General features: G+C 36.9%; 1 protein-coding gene across 8 annotated transcripts in view; it reads left to right on the forward strand.

The window, feature by feature from the left end:
- Positions 1 to 12575, forward strand: part of LOC111609414 (transcription factor 4-like) — a 105592-nt gene that overhangs the window by 68905 nt on the left and 24112 nt on the right. The gene's annotated exons all lie outside the window — the stretch shown is intronic.

Genomic DNA, 12575 nt, shown 5'->3' on the forward strand with positions numbered 1-12575 from the left:
GCGGCGTTGTGTGGAGGTCCTGCTGCGCGGACGGCTCTGAGGCGCGGCCCCGGTTTGTCGCCTCCTTGTTGTTTGTGTTTGTGGGCTGATGCCAGGGTGGAGGAGGGTGAGGTTGGTAAAGGGGGGCAGCTTTAGATAATGAAGGTTATTTGGTAAATCGGGGAGGGGGGCCCCATTCACATCAACCAGGAGCAAATTTTGGTGCCAGAAGCTTAATTTTCATTCTGTCCGCGGCGTCCCGACCAAACAAAGAACTCTGGTTGGTTCTCCAACATGTCAACCTTTTATCTAATTTCACTTTTCATTTTGTTTTTGTTTAGCTTCATTTTGGTGATGGAAATGAGTAAAACTTGTACTGGTAGTTTATTTTTCATTGTAAAGTCGTCCATGTGTCTTTAAGCAGAGCAGTCAGTGTTCCTACTGCGTTTCCTTCCCTCTGACCTCCATCCACACGCATCTTTTGAAACATTGAAATTTGATTTCTACTTTAGTTTTTTTTTCTTGCTGCTGTTCTTTAGGTTGAAATTTGTTCAGTAAAACTACCAAAATCAGTGTGTGTGTAAAATTCTTAATAAAACAAGAGCCACAAATGGAACAGAAACCATAACATTCATTGTATTTCATGTCTCAGCAACAATATATTCATATTCACTCATACATGCACATCTGTCCATTTTTGTATGTTTTGTTTTGTGATAAATTATAAACATTTGAACAGTTTTGATATTTTCTCAACTAGCTTAATGATGTTTTACAAATATTATTTTTCTATCTATCTCAGAAAAATGTCATGAAAACAGTGAAAAATAAAGATTGTAACCAATATATTGTTATAAAATATGCAATCATGTTGAATTCACTCATTTATTAATGCAGAAAAAACACCAGAAAACTTTGATCCTTGAACAAACGACTGAAACGAAGGAAGACCAGAAATTTACTATGAAAATGTAGAAAATATTAAACAAAACAGAAATAAATGTAAAAAGTTGAAGTTTAAACACTGAACATAAAGCAGTTTAATGTTTTCTACTCTACTAAATATTAAACACAGATTCCAGAAAAAACACATTTTAAGCCATGATCCAAAAAATGGGAACATCTTGTATTTTAGAGCTTCAACAAAATGGGTTAAAGACTTTGTTCGAATATTTATTTACTCATATTGGGCTCACAAGTTCATAAATGAGTCATATTTTTAACTTTAAAGCTATTAAATATGCTGTGCATAGTTGAGTTTGATCATTTTATTGTTCTAAAATATGCAAAATAGTTAAATTCAGTGGATTTATGAATGATAATCAATCACACAAAACAAGTGGGATCTTCCAACCAAGTCCAGAAACTCGCAGTGAAAGATCCCAGCAGCTTTACTGGTAGAAAGTGAATATAAAGTGCTGTTGGCTTTACTAGTTAGGTTTTATATCAGGGATGTAAATCAAATGCTCCAGTAAATGAAAGCAGAATCGACTTCATGAACAATGAAGCACAAAACAAAGCAAACGCAGCCAGGATGAAAGGTGGATACGTGGAAAATGATAATAAACAGGTCAGATCTGACAAAACAAGAACTTTTTTAAGAAGGATTTTTACAAACTAGACAAATAAATTAGTATTAAAAGATAAAGCATCCTGGTTAATTAGAACAGTTATTGGGTTTTTATTTAGATATCAGACAATAGAACATAATTCACATTATTGTTAAACTCAAACTAGACAACTTAAACACAGACTAAAACATTTCATTTACTCTAAAGTTTAAATTTAGAGCAGATTATTTTCAGATGAATAACCTGGAGGAGCTGAAGGTAGAAGGAAAGAAACAGAAATAAATGAGTAAATAAAAGCCTGGTTTAACGCCTTACCTGGTTTTTTTAGGTGGAAGACAATAGAGCAGAATTCACATCATTTATTAAAACACACAGTTACCTTCAAACAAACACTGGTTCATTAAACACATAAACTTAAGCAGATTAAATCATTTATTGTATAGTAAAGTATATATTATTTTTAAATAATGTGGCTGAACGTTGAACCTGAAGGCAGAACGAAATAAACTGAGATCAGACAACAGAGCAGAATTTGACCGTTATCACTGGTTCATTAAAAACTTAAACACAGATCCAAACATTATATTTATGTTAAAGTATGAATTTACAGCAGATGATTGTAAAGGAAGCGGAGGGATCTGCGGCTGAACGCGACGTTTTGCTGAAGGTAGAAGGCGACAGATGTGAGATGGATGCCACGTCTCAAGTTGTTCTCGGTGCTCGTATACATTCATCTGTTGTTTGATGTATTCAGTCGTTCCGGTGCCAAGGAGTCGGTGCCTGCTGGGATTGCAGTGGGGGGTGGTGATGGCGGCGGCGGGCATGTCACCAGGAAGACGGTTCCTCATCGAGTATCTTCTGTTAAATTAACGGTGATCTCCCGTAAAAACGCCGAACGCGGGACGACATGGCCGCCGTATTGAAATGCGGTCGATGCTGTTGGTGTGTGTTGGTTGGTGTGTGTGTGTGTGTGTGTGGCTACCTCTCAGACTTTGTGGAAACTTCTGGACCGGTGCCCGGTGGTGTCATGGAAACGCTTGAATCGCTCAGAATGATTCATGTCGGCTCGGTCTAACCCTCCCCCAACACTCTGCATCAGGAGGAAGTTTAACCCTTCTCCTCTCCTCTCATCCCTGCCATCCTCATCAAATTGAACTATTAGTCATATATTTTATTAAAATGGACTCATTTTATGGGTGTCAAAGAATATCATTTCTTCCGAGTGCTTCCTCTCACACAGAGAAAAGACTTAATGATTCATCTAAACTCAGGGGGAAAATGGAGCTCAGGCATTTACTACTCGAACAGCAATCTTGTTGTTTTCTTGCTTTGGCATCTGACAAATCTGAAACCAATCCAGAAGCCGATCGCTGGCAAACGTGACGGACGCAGTCAATCACCGCAGAGGAGAAAGGCAGAAGAATATGGCAGGTTTGGCTGGAAAAACACCTGCATCAGGAAAACACAAGAACATTCAAATCAAGGCAGAATTCAATTTAAACCAAACAATTTAAGTGAATCCAGAAACTTCTGAAACAATACAGCTGGTCAACGTTAAGAGCATTCTGCGTTACTATGAAAATTTAACAAATGAAAAACATTGCAGGAGACACTTCAGAAACAAAGCTACAGACTGAAAGTTTGTGTTTATTGTTACTAAAATGTGGAAAACTTGTGTTTTAAATGAACTTTTATCTGTAAAAATTCAGCTCAGCAGCCCCAACTGTCTGCATGTCTTTATTTTTTCTTTAGAAAACCAGTAATTAAAAAAAGTAATTACATTTTCCATTTTAAATACAACAAAAACGTGAATTTTTCTGTTTTTATTGTCGAAACTGGATGAGTAGAAATTGTAGTTTTATTTTTCTACTTTAGTTTTCATGCTGCTATATTCTGAAAGCCGCCATAAAATTTCATTGGCTACGTTTGTCACCGGAAAGACCATATATGGACGTTTGTTTTGGTGCCAAGGCCACAACAGCAGCCAACAGTTTATCCTCATCCAACTAACATTTATCAGAATGTCAGAGATGCGTTTACTGTACGTAAAGTCAATTATCTGTATTTTTCATGTTAAAAAATAGTGTGTACTGAAGAAACGGCGCCCCCTACAGTCACAGAATGCAATAAATGCAGAACGATGTTACTGGCTAGAAATATCAAACTTTTTTTCTGCCGTTTTTTAACATTTAACACAAACTTTCAAATTAAATTGTATTTTTAAAGGATAAAGCACAATAGTAGAGTAACTTTGCTTTTGTTTTCATTACAAGTTTATGAAACATGATCAAAGTGCCAAAACTTGGAACAAATGCACAAGTTAAGAAATTGATTAAAAAAGATAAACCTTTGGATTTATAGTTTGGCAAATAGAAACAACCCTGTTGTTCCTGGAAGAGCCACAGACGTGTTGGTTATTGGTTTTTGAACCCATAGAAAAACACATGCAGTCCTGAGAGTTACTGATATTTATAGCTTCACATATGTATGCTTTTAACAAACTCATCATTGAATGCAGAGCAGTGACACGTTGTAAGGATTCTCCATAAGGAATCCAGATGCTCTCTGTTGGCCCAATCCAGTGAAATTAAATTAAAACAATGTTTATATGGAAAATAAAAAGATAAGGGGCGTTCATTTTCCCCAGGTCAAATTTAATCCAACAGATCAAGCCATCAAAACCCACATGTACCTGTTTTATTACAATACATATAAAAAGAATGAAGGAGGCTCTGTGCTGGCTGGCGGACCTGCTGGGTTTTAAATGTTTCTGCTGTTGGATCAACAGAAATCCACCGTCTACTCGCTCGGCTTTGTGTTCCTGCTGCCCTTTTGTCAGTTTAGCACCTGCCAATGAACCAGATAATTAAAAAACTCCAAAGGAAATGTTAAATAATTTCACTGACCTTTTAAACTTGGCATAATTTCAGGCAAAAATAACAAAAACAACTTCTGTTAAACTAATCACCAGTCTGTGTCTTCAGTTCAAGTTGAGGTTTTTAATCCTGTAATCTTAGATATTATATTACAAAGTATATATTTTTTGATAGGTTTTGTTCCTGTCACAACAGTGCAAACAGTGAAGCCCAACAGTGTCATCAATAAAGCCCAGAAAACTCTTGCTAATAACACCAAGCTAGCTAAACTCAGTTACCTCGTTGTAGAAAAGTAACTGATGTTCTTTATGCAACTTTACAAGTTGGACAAGTTTGGAAGTTGTTCCATTTCTGATTGTGATTCTCTACTTGCATGTTTTGCATGTTACACTTAGTTTTTTGTTGCGTACTTTGTAGTTTATGTTGCTTGTTTATTTAAAATTTGGTTAATTTGATTGTCAAAGTCAAGCTAGCATAACTGATCTACTTCCCTTTCCCTCACAATATTTATAGTTAAAACTTTTTCCTGACTTTATCTAGTCATCATCGTGTTGACAAAGCACTGCAACCCTTTTTCTTTTAGCTTCATGCATTCATGTCAGATTTAGGCCGTTATATTGACAGTTTGACTGCTAAAACCAATGCTAGTCATTGTTAGCTAGCAGCTTTTTGACGGCAGGATCTCACATTGCAATGTGTCTGTAGTTCCAGATTGTTAAAGTTTTCCCCCATTAATTACAGTTTTTGTTTATTTCAGTTAAAAATGTTTTCTCCATTTCAGTTTTTGTTATTTTATTAGTTTTAGTTAACAGTAACAACCCTGGTTGGACTCAGAAATGTTTTTCCACCTACATCCTGTGAGCAGGATCTTCTTATGACCACAATGTTTCCAGTCAATCTGACATAAATCAGCTCCAGTTTTAATGTAAGATTATATTGCTGGAATTTGGAAAAGCATCCAAACTTGACCCAATCCAGAGTTAATTTGGTCTGTTAGGAAGCGGTGTCATGATATCTAATAGCCCAGCTGAGCTTCCTGCTTCCTGTTAGCGCTCAGCTTGTAATGGAGCTGATTTGTGTTTCCTCTGTCTCTCTGCGCTGTGGATTAGCAGGGATTTGGTCCTCCTGGCTCACCGACTTCTCTATGGGCTTTATATAGCAGAGTGGCTTGGAAAAAGCCCCTCCTCCTGGTTGGGTATCTGCGGCCCGCTCGCTGGCCGACTGGGCCGCTTCGTCTCTTAGTCACCCGTCATTGAGCCTCTTTGGGCCGCCTGTCTGGGGAGAATGTCATTTGGGGTTAGCAGGGGAAATGCCAATCTTTAAAGTTTGGCTTTTGAGAATTTATGGAGTCTAATGTTTTCCGTTTGGGATTTTGAGGCTTTCTCTTAAATTCCCAAAGTCACCCAGGTCATTTCTATTAATGGAAATCATTGGATTACAATGTTTGGTATTTGTTTAATGCTTAGCGTTCTATACAACTTGTAAGATTTAAACACATTTTAAATAAACAACGTCACTCTTTTTGTAATTTTAAAGGACGTTGCATTAAATCCAGGATTAGTGTAACCGCAGCAGGTTGGACTCATCCTTAAAGACCAGAATGATTGTAGACGTTGATGACACAACGTCAGAGTTTTGAATAAATTTATGGTCCAGTTTGAGGTGATTCCTCAGGCAGAGTGACCTTCATATTTATGATTTCTATTTCCTAAAGAAAGCTTAATTTAGACTGTGAGAATTGATTTCTATATGTTTCAAATCCGTTTCTGCCCTCAGAATAGATTCTTGTTGACTTAAGTGTTGCTGATTGTGCTGAAATCAAACCTGATCCGCCATTTTCTGCTCAACATGGCAGCATGTTGTGTGTCCAGACAAAAAGAAGTTGTTCCAAAATTATAACGTGTATTTATAACAAACTTGGAAGTTTCTTCTAATTTAGAAAAGACTTTGTTTTCTTTCTGGGTCTGTCACTGTCATGGTTTTATTTACAAGGTTTAGTTCACTTACATGAAGTGCAATGTGAAAGCAAACCGCACTAAAGGAAAAGTCCACTTTGAGTCCAGACCAAACAAAACCACTTCCTTCATCTGAATCAATCTGAATAATCCTGAGAGGTTAATAATCATTTTAGTTTTAACTTTGGTTCAGTTTGAGATTCAATAAAACAAAAATGTACAACATCATCAAAATGCTTTTGTTTAAACTGATGATTATTCAAGCTGCTGCTGAAAAAACGTGCATTTTAATTATTAATTTGAGTAAATTGTAACATTTACTGATTTTCACCAACAAAATCCACCTTAAGGTGTAAAATTTAATATGATAAAAGACACATTACTTTAAATATAATTTCAGTTTTCAGGCTTTTATAGTGGAGAATTTTTAAAAATATAATATATTATTATTCTGTTAGTGTTATCTAACAAACATAACAGGCTTGACTAGAAAATTGAAACCACCCAGTTAGTTTTTCCTGTAATGGAGAACAAGTGTGGCGACCAGCAACAGGTGGGGGAGGGGCAGTGATACGGATGAGGAAGGCCACTTATGGTTTCTGTGACCTTTAATTTGAAATTCTTTAATCTGTGAAAACTCTGACAGGAAGTTGTTGTGGTAACCTTTGACCCCGGTATCTGCTCTGGGAAATCTGAAACTTAAATAAGAAAAATGCTCCATTAATGTCAACATGGCTTCCGTTGTGTACATAGAGAGAATGAATCAAAACATTTTAATTTAAATCTTATTTTAAAATCTGGTTTTCCATTTGCGCAGACAGAAATATTTGGATCTCCTGAGAAACGGAAACTAATTTACAGAGTAATAATTAAGGTTACCCAGTATCTGTTATTTTTTCAATGGCTCTCTAAAAACTAATATTCCACTTTAAAACCATTCAATTAAGATATGCTGTGTATAGATTTTTTGCTGATTTCTCTCCATGAAGTAATTCATTTTTGAGGTAATAATTTTTCTCTGAAGGTAGAAAGCACGTATATTTTCCAGAAATATGTTCCCTGTCCAGAGGACGGGGGATCTGTGGCTGACCGCTCGGTTCCTGCCCCCTCTCCGCTTTTTAATGCCGTTCTTTCTTCAGCAGCCAAATTAAAATACCGAGCATTTTTGTTTGTGTGCGCGGCCCGAGGAGACGATGGACGGTGAAAATAAAGAGCCGTGGCTGAATTTATTTCAAAGATCTTGATTTAAAAATGTTTTGATAAAATTTAAAAGCTCCTTTTGTAGATTTAGTGGATTTTCTCTTTAACTGAGGATTTTATTTTGTTTTCATGTAAATTTCTTTTAAATGTTTAGAAAATGATGTATTTATTTGATGATGACAGAATCAAACAGAAACAAATGAAAGTAGAGATGATTTCCCTGAGCTGACAGCGTCGCTACGTTGACTCTTCGTGTAAAAGAGGCTCTTTCTGTCTCTGCTTCCAGGCCACAAAGAAAACAAAAAAAATCTTCTCAAATGAAAGAAAAACAATAAAAAAACATGAACATATTTTTATAGGATCCCAAACGGATCAGTTCTGCAGTATATCTCCTGCTTTAGACGATGTGTTTATGGATGCGGTTTCCCCATGGGTGTTTTCGCCGCCTGCACATGTGTACTCCAGGTATTTTTACATAAACGCAGCGCTGCTCGCTGCTTGGCGATGGGGTATTTTTATTTAAGGCTGCTGTGCCAGACGGGATGAAGCTGCTGCCAGAACCCCCACAGCCCGGCGACTTGCAGCTCCATGCTGGACCCAGGCCTCCACTTCCACTCTAACACCAGTTCAGACGTCCGTTTTAAACGGTTTTTATTGTCTTCACAGTCAGGTATTAAGTTATTTTTTGATTTTTTGTTGTATTTTTTTTTTATTTGCAACATTTACAATAAAATCTCTTTCAAGGTATGACAATATAAATTTTCAGTACCAGAAATATTGCTTTTTTTTATCCAACATGATTTATTACAACTAAATGTAGATATTTTTACACTTTTAATGGCTTTGGTTCATATGAACCAAAACTTTGGTTGTATGTATATATATATATAAATATATATCAATCTAACATTTATTTAAATTAAATAGATTTTTTTACACTTTTAGCTGCTTTGGTACATTTTAATGAAACAGAAAATATATATAGAGAAATATATATCTATATATTTTACATATACATCACTCTAACATGATCTATTTCAATTAAATAAATATATTTTTTACATTTTTGCTGCTTTGTTTAATTTTCTTGGACACAACCGTTGGGGGACTGTTGGCTCCGGGTTTTTTGGTAAACGTACTCCAACGTTGCTGCGTGATGTAGTGTGTGTGTGTGTGTGTGTGTGTGTGAACGGAGGAGCTCCAGTAAGGTATAAATATAAATACGTAGTGTATTCTACATATTTACATGTGTGTGAGAGGGAAAGCGCACATCTGTGGCGGTAATTTCCTGTACTTTGTGTGTGTGGGGGTGTCTTTGTGTACGTGCCAAACTGGTCCAGCTGGCATCGGTTGTAGCTGAATCCGAGGCCTGTGTATTGGACACACACACACACACACACACACACACACACACACACACACACACACACACACACACACACACACACACATACGGCCGACCACATTCCTATTCTATACGCCTGTAATTATCAACCTCTTCTGCATCGACTACCATGTTGGCATGCATTCAGCGCTGGTCTATACACGCCTGATTCCAGCCCTGCAACACGCTTCATCCATTTCATCCGCACCGACAGCAGAACGTAATTACACACTAACTGCGGTTTGATATTTAGACTGGCTGCAGATTTAAGGTTTTTTTTTATCCAAAAAAGAAGGTCTGCGTGGTAAAAATAGTAATCGAAGCGGTCCCGCGGCTCAGAGAGGAGGGAAAGCCTGTTCAGGAGCCGCAGAGGAAATTAGCTTTGTTGTCTACACACAACGGCAGCCGGTGCGTTTTCTGAATTCATCAGACACCTTTTTCACAGCGACGCGTTGGTTCGGTTCGGGGTTTAAAAATAAAAGTTCCTCTCGTCACACGCTCATCAAGCTCTGGCCTGCTTCTACAGGCTCTGGACGTCTGATTTTAATCACACCAAAGATGTTCGGCGCAGTGATGAAACGGGGATCAGCTGAATGTAACGCATCTTCTGCAAAGGTTATTTCTCAATGTAATTATGTCTTTATGTTTCATCCCTGTAAAAGAGACTTGACAGAGTTGGATTAAACTGAAATGCTGGAAAAAACAACAAAAGAAAAATATGGAAAAGAGAAATCAGTGTTTCCAAAGTGTGGCTCGGGGGCCATTTGTTGCCCTCACAGTGACTTTGTTCATCCTCCAACTGGGATTGAAACTTATGGGAAAATGTTTTATTATAAATGAAATCATCTACCACAGGGACTAGTGCTTTTTAAAAATCAATATTAATTAAAACAAGCTCTTACATCTTGCTTAAAAATTACTTTTAAGTTAATTTTGTTTTATTTCAAGTATGCCAATATATTTGCACTAAAATACTTGGCAAGAGTCTGTATACACCCTGTGCATGCAAAATGACAATAAAGTCAGTCTAAGTCTAAGTCTAAAACAGAAACCCAACCCAATTTCATAATTTAAAAAAAATTAGAGCCACAAAAAAACCCACGAGACTCGATGTTTTCCAGGAGTGAAGTCCTCTGCAGTCCCACTGGGATTTGGTTCTGGTCGGGATAAAATAAGACGACCAAAACCTTCGTGAATCAACCGTTTAAATTGCATCGTTTGTCACGTGTGAGGGATCTCTGCGTTTCCCTTCGGGGCCGTTTACCTCTGCAACCGGTCCAGAACACAACGTATGAAGTTGAACCAAAAATGGCCGCCAGCAGCGATCATGTAGTGCATGTGTCAAACTCAAGGCCCGCGGGCCAAATCCGGCCCGCCGTAAAGCTTTATGATGTCCCAGAGGGACACGGAAACAGAACCTGGAAAATAACCGTCGTATGCTTAAATAATATTTTATCAATCAAATGAAAGCAGTTTTCAATGGGAGGATTAGAGAAAACAAAATCTGAAATTCTGACTTTTTTCTCAGAATTTTGACTTTTGATAAAAAAAAGTTTTCTTCTTCCATAGTTTTCATATATATTCTGCCAAATTACCAATTAATAATGTTCAGTATTAACTTTAAGAAGTACTCATTGACTGCAGAGGCGACTATTTATTCATATTTTAATGACTTTAATCAATACATTTTACCACAGCCGGCCCTTTAAGGACATCCATAATCTCGATATAAATTTGACATCCTTGATTTATTGTTACTGCGTCTCTAACTCTTCTTATCAGCTGAGGTTTGAAGGAATGTGAAACCTCAAGTGGAAAAGCTGAAGCTCCTAAGTGGAGTGAAGGAAACAGAACCACGTCTCAGATGTGCGTGTTCTTCGAGGGTTGGCTACTTTCTGGATTTGGTTTGTGACGGTTGCTTAGCAGACGCACTAATGAGTCTCTGAAGACAAATGTTTGTCCAGTGAGGCTCAGAGAAGAAAGAACAATGGCATTATAAATAAGAAGGCTTCAAAGTTGAAGATGCGTTTTATAGTCTTCAGTTTATTCAACAGATATACCAGAGGAGATCAGTTCAGAGGGTCCAACATGGCGTCAATGTTTGGTGCAAACCCAAAAGGAAGCGTTTGGTTCTTGTGACTGTCTTTGCTTTTTGTGTGGATCTCTGCTTTCCGGGCAGAGCAGATGTGTGTTTTTAATTTTGCTGTGAGATCAGGGAACAGAAAACATGAACGCTCTGATCAGAACCGGCTTTGACTGTAATAACTTCTGAAAGCTGGTGGAACGGGATTACTGTACTCTGTTCTCATGTCGCTGGGAAAACAGACCCATTAACACACACACTGCTTCATTATTACACCTTTTTATAGGAGAAAGTTTAGATGATGTGTGCTCCAGAAAAATTACCTTTAAGTTTCACAAAGGCTCAGAGATTCCCAAGAAAAAACCTTTAAATTCTTGAAATATGGCCAGTATTTCTAAAAAAAAGTGTTTCTCAAGTTCCAGGATGGAAAATGTCTTTTTATTTTCTGAAAAAAAATCTTCAAGTTTGGTGAAAAGAACCTGGAATGTATTGGGACAATCTAGAAAATGGTAGAAAGTTTAGTAAATTTTAGAAATGGAGGTTTCAGAAAGTAGTACAAGTGGTTTGGTGTAAAGTCACAGAATTGGTAAAATAACTGGTGAAACAATATCTGGAAGTCAAAACTAAACATTTTATAGATATTTTGAACTTTCCTGGTACCAAGTGTACCAGGAAAGTTACTTCATAAAACACTCGACGTTTGGACAAGTGACGTTTAGAAACTAGTCTGTAAATTTCACACTTGTAAGTATACCTGGAAAATGACCTTGAAAAGTTTGAGAAATTAACCCACAAAGTTTGTTAGACAAACTGTGTGTTCCAAAAAATACCAAGTATTTATTCACCGGTTAATGCAGCCCAGTTTTAACGTGGTTCCAGAAAGTCCTGACGCTGAACGTTCTCTAAAAATAGCAAGTTCAAGGAAAGTAACTTTAGTTTCTGGTTCCTGTAAAATTAGTGTTTGAAATACAACCTATAATTCAGGAAAGCACCCTTCAAGTTTTGGAAAGTAACCCACAAGTTTGAGAAAAATACTTCCTAAGTTCCTGCTAGCAATCTTTAAGTTTCAGAAAGAGTTAATTTATGAGAAATAGTATCTATATTCTGGAGAGTTTCCTGTAAGTTTCAGCAAGTTTTGTGTTTGTTCTTTAAAGTACGGCTCCAGGTTACCTCATAATATAACCAGAAAGTTTCTGAAATTAATATAGAAGTTCTAGAAAGTAATTTGTAAATTTTAGGAAAGTAATCTGTAGGTTTCAGGAAGATAATCGTAAAGTTTGGGGAATTTCTTTGTTCGTTGATGTAAACTGTAAACCCTTGAAAGTACCATTTAATAGAAATGTACTCTGTAACGTCATTGAAGTTTGTTACAAGTCATGGAAGTAGTTTAGAATAATCTCGGCTATTCGCAGTTCAGAATCTGTACAATTTTCATCCAATAATTTACAGAAAATCCATTTATTCGCAGATCTCATCATAGATTTAAATATTTAAAAGAAAGTACAGTTTGGGGAGCCGAGATAACTT

Source organism: Xiphophorus maculatus, chromosome 8, assembly GCF_002775205.1.
Source record: "Xiphophorus maculatus strain JP 163 A chromosome 8, X_maculatus-5.0-male, whole genome shotgun sequence".
Taxonomy (NCBI): domain Eukaryota; kingdom Metazoa; phylum Chordata; class Actinopteri; order Cyprinodontiformes; family Poeciliidae; genus Xiphophorus; species Xiphophorus maculatus.